Source organism: Dermacentor andersoni, chromosome 5 (assembly GCF_023375885.2).
Source record: "Dermacentor andersoni chromosome 5, qqDerAnde1_hic_scaffold, whole genome shotgun sequence".
Lineage (NCBI taxonomy): Eukaryota > Metazoa > Arthropoda > Arachnida > Ixodida > Ixodidae > Dermacentor > Dermacentor andersoni.
This window is the reverse complement of record NC_092818.1, coordinates 176,597,672-176,612,823: the sequence shown is the minus strand read 5'-3', so window position 1 is coordinate 176,612,823 and position 15,152 is coordinate 176,597,672. Positions and strand designations below refer to the sequence as shown.

The 15,152-nt window shown below is 43.1% G+C and overlaps 1 long non-coding RNA gene across 1 annotated transcript; it reads left to right on the top strand.

The window, feature by feature from the left end:
• Positions 1-4,274: 4,274 nt before the first annotated feature.
• On the top strand, positions 4,275-5,658 carry LOC140218419 (uncharacterized). Its single transcript, XR_011894674.1, has 2 exons — positions 4,275-4,419; positions 5,382-5,658. It is a non-coding gene; the product is annotated as an uncharacterized lncRNA (long non-coding RNA).
• The last annotated feature ends 9,494 nt before the right edge of the window (positions 5,659-15,152 follow it).

Genomic DNA, 15,152 nt, shown 5'->3' with positions numbered 1-15,152 from the left:
GCTGTGAACGGCAGTTTTTGTGCGCGTGTGCTTTGTTTCGTTCTACATATATTTTGTGCCTCAACTTTACACGGGCCCCTCCGTGCACCATTCCTCAGTGTACGTAGGTTAGAAAACCGGATTTTCCCTCTGGTTAACCTCCCTACCTTTCCTTTATTTCCTTCTCTCAAATGTGACATGGTTATTTGCAGCCTCAGACAGATTACGCAGAATCTATTGATGGTCCTAAATACGTACGTTTATTTTGCTTTTAAGTTGAATAAACGGCTTTGTATAAAAACGCAATTCGCTATCGCACTGGGACTTTAGTCGGCTTGCCCGAAATTCTGGGCACAAAGTTTCTAGGCAGTAGGGCCATAGCACGACAAAGCACGACAACAAAATATTAAACCGAAGGGCCTTATTACCGTTTTGTGCACCTTTCTCAAATTTGTCCAAGCATGAAAAAAGTAAAAATTGCGTGCTTGACTCTAAATAAAGATAATTCAAACTACAGTGTGTAGCCGGATAGTGAATTCCCGAAGTCTTTTCCGTGTGGCAGGCACTTTAATGGAAATATATTAAATAATGGTGGCTTCTGCAGCCAACGTTCACCTACGAATTCCTTTACTCAGTCGACAGATCGCCTAGAAGCCACACACTTGATATTGCGGAAATTGACAGCCTTAAAGAATGCTCCTTCTGCATAGACGGATGCAAAAAAAAAACATCTAACAACTCAACTGTAAGCAATACTGCATCGCCAGCATGTCTTGAAGTTTTCAGATCGAGGCAAAGTATGTCTACCGAACGAATTTATTCCCTAGTCACCCGCAACCGATGTTTGTTCCTTTTCTTGACAGTCTGTCATTCTTTTTTTCATCAGCCTTTGGGTGCATGGAGTTCAAGTTTCCGAAGCAGCACAATATGCGTGAAATTAGTTTACAGCTTCGATTATGCTTATTGCATTTATACCTAACTCTTGTTTCCTTCTCCGGGAAGCTACCTCCGTCTTTACTTATGCGAGCTGCTCTTTTCAGTCTTTGAAATGTCCGATGGCCGCACGCTGTTGGTGACAGGAAAAGTTGCTTACCCGCTTATACGCTGCTTTACTATTTTCGGAAGATGCCCTTTTCCTTCTATACTTTTTTTTATATGGTGAAAATTTGGGTGCGGGGGCGTGGTTAAATCACCATTTAGTTCTTTTTTTTTCGGATATAAAAGAACTTGATACAATACTAGCGAACACTGCCAATGCCGCCTTTCTCAAGTTTAGTTGCTTGCTAAGAATTTTGCATTAGCAAGTTTGTCTCCTCAGTAGCCTTCATTTTCGTGATGCTGCTTTCCCGGCAAGGTGACTTACTATATAAGTGTGGTTTTCAAACAGCATGATAATATTTTATTTGTTTATCCTTGCTTTTACGGGGACAGCATTCATAAAAATAAGAGGTGCTTCTATTTTAGGATGCAAGAATAAGAATGAACAAGGAGCAACTGTACGCGCAATATGTGACTGTGTCTTAGGTAAACAGAAGGAAAATGTCGGACATTCTTTAGCAACCTCGCAGAGCACGCAGTGCTAAAGTCCAGAGGTGCCCACGTGCTTAAGTTGAGCGCTTTCTGCGTTGCACTCGCAATAGATGATGCGTGGAATTGCAGACCTCTCCATGAACACGCATTCGAAAATCGTGCCATGGAGCAATGCTGCCGTCAACAGTCAGTAATGCCACTTCCCGTGAATGTTCAAACTCTAAAAAGTTAAAATCATTTACAAAATGAAAACTCTCAATTGTAAAAGCAATAAATAGAGAACGAAAAAGAAAAAACGAAAACAGCCTTGTGCTTGTTTCTGGCTATCTTGAAGAAAGAGTGTCAAACCGCTGTGAAGCCAAGCCAATCTTTATAAGAGAGAGGTAACGATGGCGACACATTTCAAGCACTTCTATATAGGGCCCATTCCACATAAAGTTTAGAAGATATTTCACAAGATTTTTATAGCGAATTTGATTAACGGTCTTTCTTTAAGGTAGGTGCCTACCATCCGCCCCTAAGGTGTACTTCATGTTATAGCTCTACTCCTGGCCCGAAATGCCCAACGTGAGTCACGCCACAGGCTTCACACCCTCCCGACAAGGTCTTCAGCTCAACGCCGTGTAACTGAACGGACATCGCAGTCCAAAGCATCGAATCCACCAACAGAAAAAAACAAGAACACACTTATCAATTAGAATTTGATATGTGAAGAATAAAATCAATGCTGACACCTAGTTTGGTCAAGCCAAACTAGGCGTCCTCGGTAGTGTTCTGTTTTGGAGGCCTTTTTGGTGGCTAAAGAAGCCTCCTCTCACTGTAGCAGCTACAATGTTGCTGTTGAATAAGTAGTTCGCTAATAGATTTACGTAGCATTTTTGCTTACTGTCCCATTATAATGCACGCAGTTACACACGCAGAAGCTTTGTTGCTACAATGTGCTTAGTCAGCGTTTGTGAATGGCGTGAACTTCGTACCATTTAGCGAAGCGTTTAGGCCCTTACAAGTGATCGAATTAATCTTTTGTTTTTTCGTAACCACAGTTTTTGTCGATGTGCCACCGCCTTCACTAACTGGGCAGCCAGTAACTAACAGTTTCAACTGACTAACTGATTTAGTGCATAACGCTAATTATGAGTACGGGCCCAGCGGCTGAACTTAATTGACCAGAAATAGTTGTCATTGACTCGCCGCCTGCGCTACCGTAATGTTGTTAGCACTCACAATATAATAGCGCTGAAATGCTTGTCACGTCAAATAAATAACATTGCCAATGAGTAGCACCGTTGCCATGTAGTAAAAGCCATGAGAGACAACCAGTCATTCCGCTGCTGCCGTTGTCATCAAGGCTAGCGGTCTGTTACGGCTGATGCGCGTTGCGCTCCACGTGACGACTTTCTAAAAATATCCAGGCACTTGAAAATGAGAATTCACGAGATTTCAGTTGGCGAAAGCCCAAGCGCTATTGATGCAAAAACGACGTCATCAACTTGTGACAGGGTATTCCATGGGTCTTCTTTGAAATCACTCTAGTGGAGCGGTGCCTTTAGGTTGAAGCATCGATGTTTCTGGTGATTTCGCTAGTCTCAGATAAGAAAGGCGTCGCGCATATACGGCTGAAGGTGTTTCTGAAGTATGAAATTTGGCCGGTTGTGGATTGTTAAGGCTTCACACAAGTCTTCAAGCAGATTCGGTGCCTGCGCGTACCCTTTAAACTCCAGGCTAAGAGGATTGAGAGTCGTTCAGAAATATTATTTCTCTTAAATTTTCCTTCTCCTATAAATGTGGACCTTTCTATTTTAAATAATGTGCTATTTAGATGTATGACTACTCAATAAACAGCCATTCCTATCTCGTGAAATCTTTATATAATACCCGTCGACGAGTAATGATGGTATAAAAATTTCTTATAGCGTGATAAATTGGCAAGAGATAAGGCGTACGTGTCAACAGACCACGAGTACAGAGGTTCCAATTGGGACACTGCAATATAGCCATATTATCGAATAAAGTTATGTCCGTGTTTTGAGCTTAGGTGTAATCGCCCTGTGCGCCGACAAGACCACAGACAATGGCGAAATGACAACACTGAGAAATTCAACAGCATCTGCCTGTCCATCTGACGCTTTAGTGAAAAAAATGATGCCACCCTGGCTGGCTAACTCTGCCTATAGCGACACAAGTATATCACTACCATAAACAGGTACAACAAGTATAAAACATTACAGGCATGTGCTCAGAGAACGTTGCACTACCTGCAGTTCTATATTTGCGTAGGCATTTGGGTGTCTCCATCGAATACTGCCCAAATATTCATGTACGTTAAGATATACGGTATGGACATGGCGCTGGAAGCCAGGCAGAAAAAAAGAGAGAAAGACAATAATAAATAAAAGGTGGTGCTTTGCAGGTGCGGCATTGCGAACTTTTTTACAGTGTACTTTCGTCGTGGCTAAGCTCTGAAGGGCTTATCTTTGCTGCGAGGCCGACATGCGACGCATGCCAAATTTACGACTCTGAACATGTTGCACCCGCCGCACATGCCACGCACTAGTGTAAAAGTTGCCATGGTGAATGCTGCTTCAAAAAGGCCATGGCACATTTCCAGATCTGTCCAGCAAGATTTACGACAAAGTCCGCGCTAGGCAAGGACGGCATAGCAAAGACGTCTACGTGCTTCCGGCACGTGGATCAGCCTTCTTTTGATACTGTTTTTCATCAACGGTATAAAAGATAACTGCATTTGGCATCCGTTATAGCACCACAGAGAAGCCACAATTGGGGATCTTCTTTTCTGAATAGCCAGAGAGATTGCGTTTGGCGTCACTGCAATGAAGCCTGGAACTCTGCTCGGCGTTGCTACCTTCGGCTTCTTCGTCTGCGTGACGGTCAATATTCTCTTCGACTGCGGTGAGGAAACAATCAATCTCTCCGAAAGCAGAGATCTTTTGCCATCTTAAATAGGCCGCTCTTGAAATGCGTACATAAAGCGTTTTCTAATTTCAGTATAAGCGCTTACGAAAACAGAGTGCTACTATATACGTGAACTTGTATGGCATAGACAATACAACCGTGATTTTATTCAGATGAATATCTGAGCCGCCACAGACATAAAGGCATTATTGATATAAGTAAACCGCACCTAAACTGCACAAACATTGTATGATTGTATATGAAATGCGCTGAAGACCGCTATGAATGAAAACGTATATTTGTATGTTTTCTTTTGCAGTGACGATAACGTGCGTTACAACCCTTGTGGTTGATCAGCATAGGTATGGCGTGTTGCTGCTGAGTACGATGTCACGCGTTGGACTTTCGCCTTGAGTGGGAGGGTTTAGACCTAGGTTAAATACAAGACCACTCATGTGCCGAGTTTTTGATGCCCGCTGAATAATCCGAAGTGGTTAGAATGATTTCGGAGCACCTAAATGTGGCGTAGCCGCTGTGGCGGTTTTTAACATTGAACCCCATCAGTTAAATAGCACACTGCAGGAGAGGCCATTTAGAATGAGAAATAGGGCGGTACTGTCGCAGCGCAACGACACTGGGCCAAACCAGGCATACTACCAGCAAGAGTACTCCATTACTCAGTATACATATTTGTGTTTGCGAGCATTCGCAAGGCGAGTTTTGGAGTTTCATTTGGCGATAATTACGTAACGATTACTTGTTAACTGACCGTTCATATTTTTCTTTAAAGCATAGATATGTTATTGGCGCGGCTGTTCAAATTCATTTCTTTAAATTCTTTCTTGATGCCTTTGTAGCACAACAAAAGGAAAATCTCATTTGAACATTAGCCAGGCTATCCTAATAATAAATGAGAGGATTACCTAGGAGTAAATAAATGCTACCATTTTCCCATGCAGCAAATGCGCAGAAAGAGGTGACCACCACTTGTTTCGTGGACAGAGGTAAAGAAGACTGCAGCCGTTACAAACCAGACGGGAAGACATGCGACGACTTGAAGTGCGAGCAGCAGAATAAGATCTGTTGCATGAAAGATTGCAACCTGACCCATTTCTGCTTGCGGGAAACAATTTAACGCCAGATCTATGAAGACGTACAAGTGGCATACGGCTCTCACTGAAAGCACCTCATTTAATCCGGAATAAAGGTTCACGCTTGGTTTGGGTTTTCTACTGATTAAGTTGCTTTCATTTTGAAAGGATGGTGTTCTGAACGGGAACCACCACCATCCCTGGCCACCACGTGTTGGGAAAATGTGATAAAGTGTCATCTTTCAAGAAAATCTAATCGCAGGAGCAACAAACTGGGCATCTGCCGGGAAATGTTGTTGTACACTGCTAATTTTGCGAAAAGAATTGCTACGTTTATGAACAGCCGCAGTGAATTGGAGGCTGTGAAGCTACACTGCTGGGCACGAAGTTGCGGGTTCAATCGCGATCATGGCGGCTGGGCTCAGATAAGGATCGGATTAAAAAAGCATACGCGCATTTCCGCCATTAGGTGCACGTTAAGGAATCGCAGGTTTTTCCAAAATCCAAAGAGCTCCACTGCGGTGTCTCTCATTGCCCCAGTATTACTTGATACTCTGTCATTCTAATCAGCAAATTAGAAATAAATATGAAGATGCATAATTCCTTTAATGTTAGCGTGGAAAGGCTCCGATCTTGTGTTCACTTCAGTTTGCCTAGGAAGTGGAAGGGAAATATATACTATGTGTCCGGGATGAAATGATTCTATCTGCAATATATTGGAGGGCAAGCCTATTGCTAGTCTATGCATGCCGTCTACAATGCTGTCTATTTATAATAGTGGTCTATGCAGTGCATGAAAATCCCTTCCGTCAGTTATGCCGCCATCGATGTCACTGCAGCGCTGGTTGACACAGACCTAAAGAACGAGTGCGTTGACAACATCATGTCCGCTGTGCATCAATATGCAGCCGAAGCTACTTGGCAAAGCAAAATGCCTTTGCAAGAGAGAGAGATAGAATCAAGAAAAGGCAGGAATGTCAACCAGGCGCCCGCCCGGTTTGCTACCCTCTATATGGGAAAGAGACAAAGGGCTAAAAATGAAAAAGAACGAAAGAGAGAGAGCACGAGTGGCGCGCGCACTTGAAGTTGCACACCAAGCCTGTAAATGGCCATAGAGACCTGCCGACTTGAAGTGCTGCTGCAGCAGCCTCGTTGCTTTCTGCGCCAGCGACGCACGCAGCAATGGTCCAACGATCTTCGCTTCTGAAAACGGTCTCTAGTGTAGCCCCCCTAATGTCGTCCGGAAAGGGTGGCACTGGACGACGTAAGGGCAACACCGACGCAGCAAGTGTCTTTCGCAGCACAGAAGGAAACTATTTAGGCTCAATTTAAAAGAACTTTCCGCCATCTGCAAAACTCTTCTCCTTACAATGCAGGCCTTCTTAACACACGGAATAACTTAATAGCAGGCCACAGTCTTCCGTCGTGTGCACAGTTACTTGAACATCAGTTCGGTTAGTGAAAGCTGACAGCCGGGATACAATAATCCTAGGATCAATTCTGGCTCGACACGCATTTGGAAGACTTCTTTTTCATGAAGCTCGTCAAGGGTTTCATCGTGGCGGCGAACAAATATACCTTGCGGCAAAGCCAACTTTCTCGCGAGTGCTCTGTGGCTCTCAATCTAGTGTAGGTAGCTTAGATGAAATTGTACCAAAATTGGCCGCTAAGACGACTCTAGCATTAGGGCGAGTTTCATTTACTTGTCATAATTAGTTAGTTCACATTGAAGCTCTAAACGTTACAAATCTCCCGTCTGCTGTCAATACATGGGCATATACGGGCAGTGTGGTTACAGTAAACGGCTGTAACTCTTGTTTTATCAAAACCATCCCGAAACAAATTATATGACAGTTATCGGCTTCGACGATCGAATTTCATTTACTTTTCATACACGTAGTTCACAGTGGAGTTGTAAACATTGTGGAATTCCCCTCTGCTGTCAATGCACGGGCTTTTACGGGAGGGAAACGGACAGCCTCAATGCTTGTCCGCTTGAATAAAACTACTCTTTCCAAGTTTAATTCAGCTAATCGGCTAGGAAGTATGCTTAATCGCAAATTACAAACAAATGTATTTTTTTGCGATATGCGGTCAACGCATATCGTCGCTCGCGTCGAGGCTCGGTTTAACGGCGACCAGCGTCTGAACGGCGCCCCGTCGCAGCTACGTGGACAACACCGTTCGTCTTTAGAGCGTTGTCGTAAAAGCCCTTTGGTGGTACCTATGTGCATGTATGGCGTAGTGCGTGACGTAGTACGCGCCTAATATTTCTTTTCATTTCGCATAAATGGCATGTACATAATCATGTGTATAGCTACGTATTAACAAAACTCTGTGCCAACACAATTTATAGCACCATAGGAGCTTCGCTGCTCAACATCTTCCCCCGGTGAATGGATCCTCATTTTTTTATTAAATTGTCTTTATTTTGATGACGACGAGCGTACTGCTCATGAGCGAACTACAGCTGTAGGAAACCGCTGTTTTCGCGAATAAGATACACCAACAATTTGCCAGCTCCCTCTTCAAGGAGGTTTGTCAGTTTTGCAGAATGGACATCGCATCAGTGGCGCGCAGACAATGAATATACCTGCTTCTTGCTCCTTTCCGCGTATTTCGAAGTTTCAAAAGAAAAAAATATACGAGCCCGTGCAATTTGTTTACACTGTTCTAGCCATGTAATGGGTGCCTTCGAAGTTTTGAAACGACCGCTCATTACATATGCCTTCCAGAGAAGAACCATAATCTAAGAACGTTCTTGGTTGGGTCCATAATTATTATAATCCGAATAAACCTCGAATGCGGTTGTGTTTTGGAGAGAAGTAAAAATAGCGACAAACAGCTGCAGCACTTTGTAACGACCCACGCAACCGGCAGGAAATGAGGGTACTGGTCACGAGCACCGTGTTTTACATTCCGAAATTCTTCACTGCACAGGACACGCAAGCGTTTTATCTCGTACAATGCTAAAAATATTGTACTGTGTTAGCTCATGCAGATTACTAACTCCGATGCATTTTTCAACTCTAGCCCCCGGTTCTCTCCGACGCGATGGTTTCTCAGCCCGTGAAAATCTGGCTGCTAAGAAGCAATGTGAAAGCTCTAGCAAGCCCCTACCTGCTGCTTGAACTACTATATCTTAATGGCAAGCCTCGGTCACATGTCGCCGTACATGTAATTCGTAATGCCAGATAACGCCCTGGACATTTGTCGTTACAAGGCCGATGAACTGGATGACAATAATCGTACATTTATTTAAAAAAAGAAACATTTACAGAACACTGGCGTATAACAAGGAGGCTGTGATTATTTTATTGGAAACTGTAGAACAAAGAGGAATTAATTCAGAGTGAACAATGCTGAGCCAAATAAATAAGCAATGATTCCTTCCTTGCCATGCAAAACCAGTGCACGATACTGTCGGGGAGGGCTAGTTGCTTGCGTACTCTTACGTATTACTCATACCACGATTGTGTAAAAGTGTAGGCGTGCTGAAAATATAGGGCATCTAACGTTTGTCCTACTAGATGACGACTCAAATATCATTTAGACGCTACGTACTAATGAATGATAAAATACAGGGACGGGAACGCCGTCATCAGAAGGATTCTAGGACCTAATTGGCATCATTTCTCAAGGCTTCATGGCAGCACAGCGAGAGAAGCCATAATGGGAACGGGGCAGCAATTTCTCAGCGACCTGTTTGGACTAATTGCGATGGAAAGTCAGTAGGGGCGATCCCACTTCTGGGAAAAACGCCATTCTAACACGCATTACATTCTGTTAGCTTAGCGCCTTGTTACTAACGAAATGTTAAAGTTCTTCGACAAAAACAATTAGTTCCAGAAATATTTAATAATGAACTTGTGGCCCCCAAAAGAAGAGCAACAATTTTTTACAGGTATTGTCTCTCCGGGTAATAGGCGCTTGTGTTTACTTTGTTTTCACGCAAACTCAACGGTTCCTTTTCTAAGTCCTAACCCGCACGTGCCTATAATCTTGCTACACGCTACAGGAGAGATAGGGGTAGCACATTTGCTTTGTTTTCTTTTTTGACATTTGAAAGTTGCTGCGAAAATAAACTAAAATCTTCATTTGTTTGAGTTTTCTAAACATAATATCCTCAATAATCCAGCTGAAGTTGTAATTTTCCATACTTCAAAGAATACAAAAGAGACTCGAAGAGACAGTATTCCACATTCAGTAATGAAAATCTTGAGCTGCATTCATTGCAAGAACGCGTGCTCTAAAGAGAAGAAAGACAAATAAAAAGATTCAACATGGACACGTGTCCCTAAACAAGTTTCCGAGAATTCATTCCCTGAAAAGATACCGTGGACAATGCGACGACGTAATAAATTAATCTTAGTTCTTATATGCAAGGTACCTTTACTCTACAAATCTAGGACGGTTCTTTCATCGGTCTTTCTCTTCTTGCACTGAAGGTTGCATCATTCGAAAGTGGACGGAAGCAAGGTGACGTGGAAAGGTGGGGAGGAGGGATCGAGTTGTGGTATGGGAAAATCAATAACCTTGCTTAGAAGTACGGCATAGTGAGTCTATCTTAAAAGAGCTTCATCAATGACTCGTCTAATTCTCTTAGCTTTTTGTTCTCGTCCGTGTTATTAGGTGGACGAAAGCCACTTGATGATAAAGCGCACGCCGAGAAGACAAAGGAAACTTAGTGCCTACCGGGAAATTCTTTTCAATGTACTTGACGTAAATGATGGCAGCACGGGCTCGTGAAGCTGGAATATTTCGCCTGATTCTTGTACGCACACCTAATGTCATCTCATAAATCTCTGTGGTAACATCGCCGACATCAAGCGACGTGAATTGAGCCCGGCAATTAATCGCACCAATCATATATAGCTCACGTGCATAAAAGCAGTTTTTATGAATCAAGACGAGCTCCACTGTGATATGAGTGCAAAGTTACCACTTTTATTGCTCAGGTCATTTACGTTACATGAGAATATGTAGACACAGTAGAGGTGATCAAACTGCCTCAGCAAGCTAGGGAAACATCACTTGGAAACATGAGAACGGACTAAAATATTTAAAAGAACGTGTGTTTGCGTCTAAGGCATTCCGAAAGATGGTGAAATAACATGCATTCCGAAAAGCGACAAGGAGTGCATAAAATAACCTTTGTGTCGCTCGTGAAAGTGACAGTTTGCAGTCACCTGAGATTAATTAAGGATGAGGAGGAGGAAATAAGGAGAAAATGCTACTCGGAAATGCTTCTGCTTTGCTACTCTACTCTGGGAAACGGGAAAGAGGGAATAGAAAGATGAAATAGAGAGAGGAAAGGGAGGGGCGAGGAAAGCCGCGGTGAGCTAGTGCATGCAAGCGGAGGGCCTGAGCAAGTCAAAGGCGATCAGATAGGCCCGTCCCCTTCAAGAAAAAAAAAGTGCCTTCACAGCTTTGTGGGCCGAATTCACTAGAATGTGCCCACGGGGGTGAGGAAACCAGTGACCAATTGCGCCTAGCAACAGAGCTCTATAATAACCGAAGTATGAAGAAGATTTGCGCCATAATGCGTCATAATGATAAGAACAACGCTACTACAAGGAATAGCCAGCTATGCCACAAAAGGAAGTGAACAGAACTCAAGCAAATGTTTCCTGTACGATGTGTGGAACACAAATACAGGCCTAAGGATGACTGTCGGTGGCTCTTTGTTGTTGACCTTTCAGTGTTACGAGCTCAAGGTGATTGCGGTTAATATACGTCGAAGTGTAAAACTCGATAAAAAGAATACGCGATAGGTAGGTGGTCACCAGTTGAGGGCGCACGATGCCCATTTACTTTAGAGCAAATGTAATAGAAAGGACGCAGGAAACAAAGACCGGGGAATCGGGTATCCTCTGGTAAGAAAGCAGCATGAGCAGATGCTCGTTGAAAAAGTGGAGTTGATTCTTTGCGCGCAAGTTCTTCAGACATTTCGTGCGATCGTTACCGCAAATGAGTGAACCGGAACTGCAGAGTAAGTAAAGTTGGCGCCGCTGCTATCACATCCGCCAACGCAGGTGTGGGCTAGAGAAGTACGGACGCTGAACGAAAGAAAACAAAATTGTTGTAGAACAACAAACATTGTTCTGCTAAGGAGCACACGTTGTAAGCCAGAGAGCGAATCTTTCGGTGTAGTTTGCCAGAGGAACGCCGAAGGGCATTTCAACTTCTACGCATTTCAACAAATTATCCGCACAGGGTCGATTCTAACAAATTGCCTTTGCTGTTAGGTTATCTGTACCCGCCGTGGCGGCCTAGTCATTATAGCGTTGCGCTAATAAGCCCGCGGGCGCGGGATCGAATTCCTGCCGCGGGGACCGCATGTCAATGGGGGTGAAATGCAAAAATACACCCGTGCACCATGCATTGGATGCACTTTAAGTACCCCAGGGTAGCCAAGTAAGTTTAGAGTCCCTCACTATTCCGCGCCTCATAATCAAATTGTGGTTCCGGCACATAAAACCTCGAAATTAAATTATTTCGATTGTTGAGTTGTAATTTTTTTTTCATATTTTCAGTGTTCAAGAGAGAACTGCACTTCTGTGAATATTATTCACAGCTGTTCATTTTTTATACCATAAACACAACATACTTCAACACATTTTCTTTATTTGTACTTCTACCATCAGATAGAAAGAGTTGTGATGTGTGTAAAATTGTGCGCATTGCTTCCTTATAAACAAAGAACGACAACAACATCACCGGCGACGACAACGAGAAAAGAACAACCTGCATTGCTTTGCGTTACCACATAGGGATTTCAGAGTCAGCCTAATGCAGAAAGAAGATGCCATGGCAGCAGTCTTGATCCGATTTTCTGTCGACGCCCGCTTGACGAGCTTCCTCGGCACAAGATTTTTTGCAGGCCTTCCTTTTCCTTGTCCAGCACTTTCGTCGCTTTGAAGGACATGAAGAACGCGGTGTGCTCTTGCATCTTTGAGGGCGAACAGGCCCGCTCTAAAGAGCAGCCGACGAAATCCGCTTTTGTAGAATTTCTACATAGCTGTGTTCATCCATTTGTGACCTAATTTCTAGGAGCCCCAGGATGCAACTTTTTGTTTACGGCTACGGACGCAAAATTGACTTTCGCTTCCTTCTTCTGTCTTGTTTTTTCTCTATTCATATTGATGGGGCCGAATTAGGGCCAGCGAAAAACATCGCGCTGTTGCCTGCTCGTTCCTTGACAATTTTTTTTATCTTTTTTTCAAATAACGGTACATCTAGCATCGTTATGGTTTTTAAGCTTGCTTAGGAATGTAGTAAAACGTTCATCAAACATCGCACCCGGCTTCTTGTTTCCAGGTTTTGGTAATATTTTAGTGCCTTCTTCATCTACCATCCTTTCTCAACTGTTCTCGCTAAACAGCATAAAATTAATATCGCTGTGAACATACATATACTAGAATATGCTGCGGGACCATCTAATCCGATTTCCAGAGAATAGGATAGGATAGAATAGGATATGATAGGATAGGATATCCTTCATCGATGGCGCATACCCAATGCAGGGGATTGGCCAAGAGGCAAATGCCGCCTCAATTTCTTTTTCATTTCTTTCTATAATCGCATTAGACTTTGGTAACTGGTTTCTCGGTCCCCTTAATTTGCAAGTAGATTGCATTTCCCTCGAATCATATTGCAAAAAATTTCCCTTGTTTATATGTTGTGCTTAATATCAGTAACTATCATAATAATAGAAGAATATTATTGAATGCACTTCCAGAAATTCTGTAAAGGGAGTGATCGCCCGTTTCACTAGGCATATTCGCAATTTCAATGGTTCTACAATTCAATAAGTCGATGCGAGATAGAAGGATGAAATATGAAGTTTATTCCTGTTTATTGCGTAGTTATACTCCCCTAACCGCGGTAGCAAAGTAGTTACATACGATTAGTGAAACAGAGAGGCAGATGAGCTTTCATGAAAGCGAGAAGAGCATAGAACAACAAATGCTAAAAGGCCATTTTGTGGGACAGTAGAGACATGTCGCTTCCCAGCCGAGTTAGTTACGCAAAGGACTGTCCCAATGTTCATGTTGTTGTCGCATGCGCTTGGACTATCACCTGGGCGATTATGCTGCCTCGTGCCGTAGTCGAGGAAGTGTCTGCTACGATACTAGTCAGTAACCACCTCGAGAATGTTGTTTCCATTCACTACAAACAGCGGCAATGAGTTAAGCCTCTATATTTCTCTGTATTATTCTTCCCTGTCGTCATCCTTCGCGCTTCATTGCCAGACGTCGTTTTGTCAGAGAGTGAAAGTTGTATTTTATTCGGCCAAAAATATTTTGCTGCGATGTCATTGTGCGAGGAACGTTTCTTCGCCCTGTTGGTACATGCGCCTTTTATCGTCCGGGGACGTCTTGCGCAGTCGGCTGGCGACTAGGTTCTTACATGTCGCTCACTATTAGATCTACATAGATTAAAGTAAATAAGAGAGCAGGTGGAGATATTTTTGGAAAAGAACTGTGCACACAAGAATTCCAGCACCATGCAACAACTTTTGTAATCTAGAATGCTCTACTATAAACGTTTTATGTAGCATGTTCAAATGTAGGGCTTTGTGCAATGATTGGCAAAAATTCATAGGCTCTCTGCTAATGACCCCTCCCATATATTTGGGAAGCTTTGTTAGTTAGCTTGCTTTGGTGCATGACAATACTTTGCTTATAGCAATCTGTGTGTTTTAGAGTGAAGTATGAACACGAAAATAGGCAAGAACCTTGCTTTGCTAGGTTGCGCAAGGCTCTCACTGCTTAGAACCTATTCTGCAAGCTTGGATATCGTCGATTATCATACACATTCTTCGCCTAGGGTACTGAGCTGATCTAAAGCTCTTTTGCACAACTCACATTCAAAGTATTTCGGTAACTTGCAAAACTTAACGCCGAGGGGACCTTCTGGCACCTAATCAAGGGCTATACGAAAGAAAGAGTGGAATAGAAACGCTTAGTACACAATCTCTATTACAAGAAGTTCTAGCACTGAATAAATAACATCAATATCGCTAACAGAGCAACATTTCTAAATATTTTCAAGGGTTCAGTATTGCGACTAAATTGTTGATGGTAGTCGTCAAGGCTGTTGTGGAGACTGCTTGAGCTGGCATAAATATGCAAATATTTCCCCTGCAAACGTTAATAACAATATACGGATGAGGTGAACAAATCCGCGCCTGACTATTTTGTTGCGTATCTCTTTATTTAATTTGTGATCATTCTTTTCCGTTTCATTATAGACCTACTTTTGTTCTTGTTATACTATCCGATTTTTTGCCTATCCCCCACCACCTATCTCCCACAGAACGTTTGGACGATTTTTGGTGGAAATTATCATTATCATAATCGCAATCATCGCCATCACCACAACCGCCATCATAACAACGAGCATCATCATCGTCATCATTACGATCAAGCACAGAGTGATGGGTGCATTGTGTTGATCAGCAACGTCCGTCCGTTTTCAGTGCCATACGTGACGCAAGCACGTGAATGTAGTTGCGCATTCTCAGATGCGCATTTCCCTGTGCTAATGGGTACCTGTATTGTCCTTGCCTCCCAAACAGCCGGGTTGGCTTTGGGTATGCATTCCACTGCTCTAACGCTACACGGAGAGAGCACA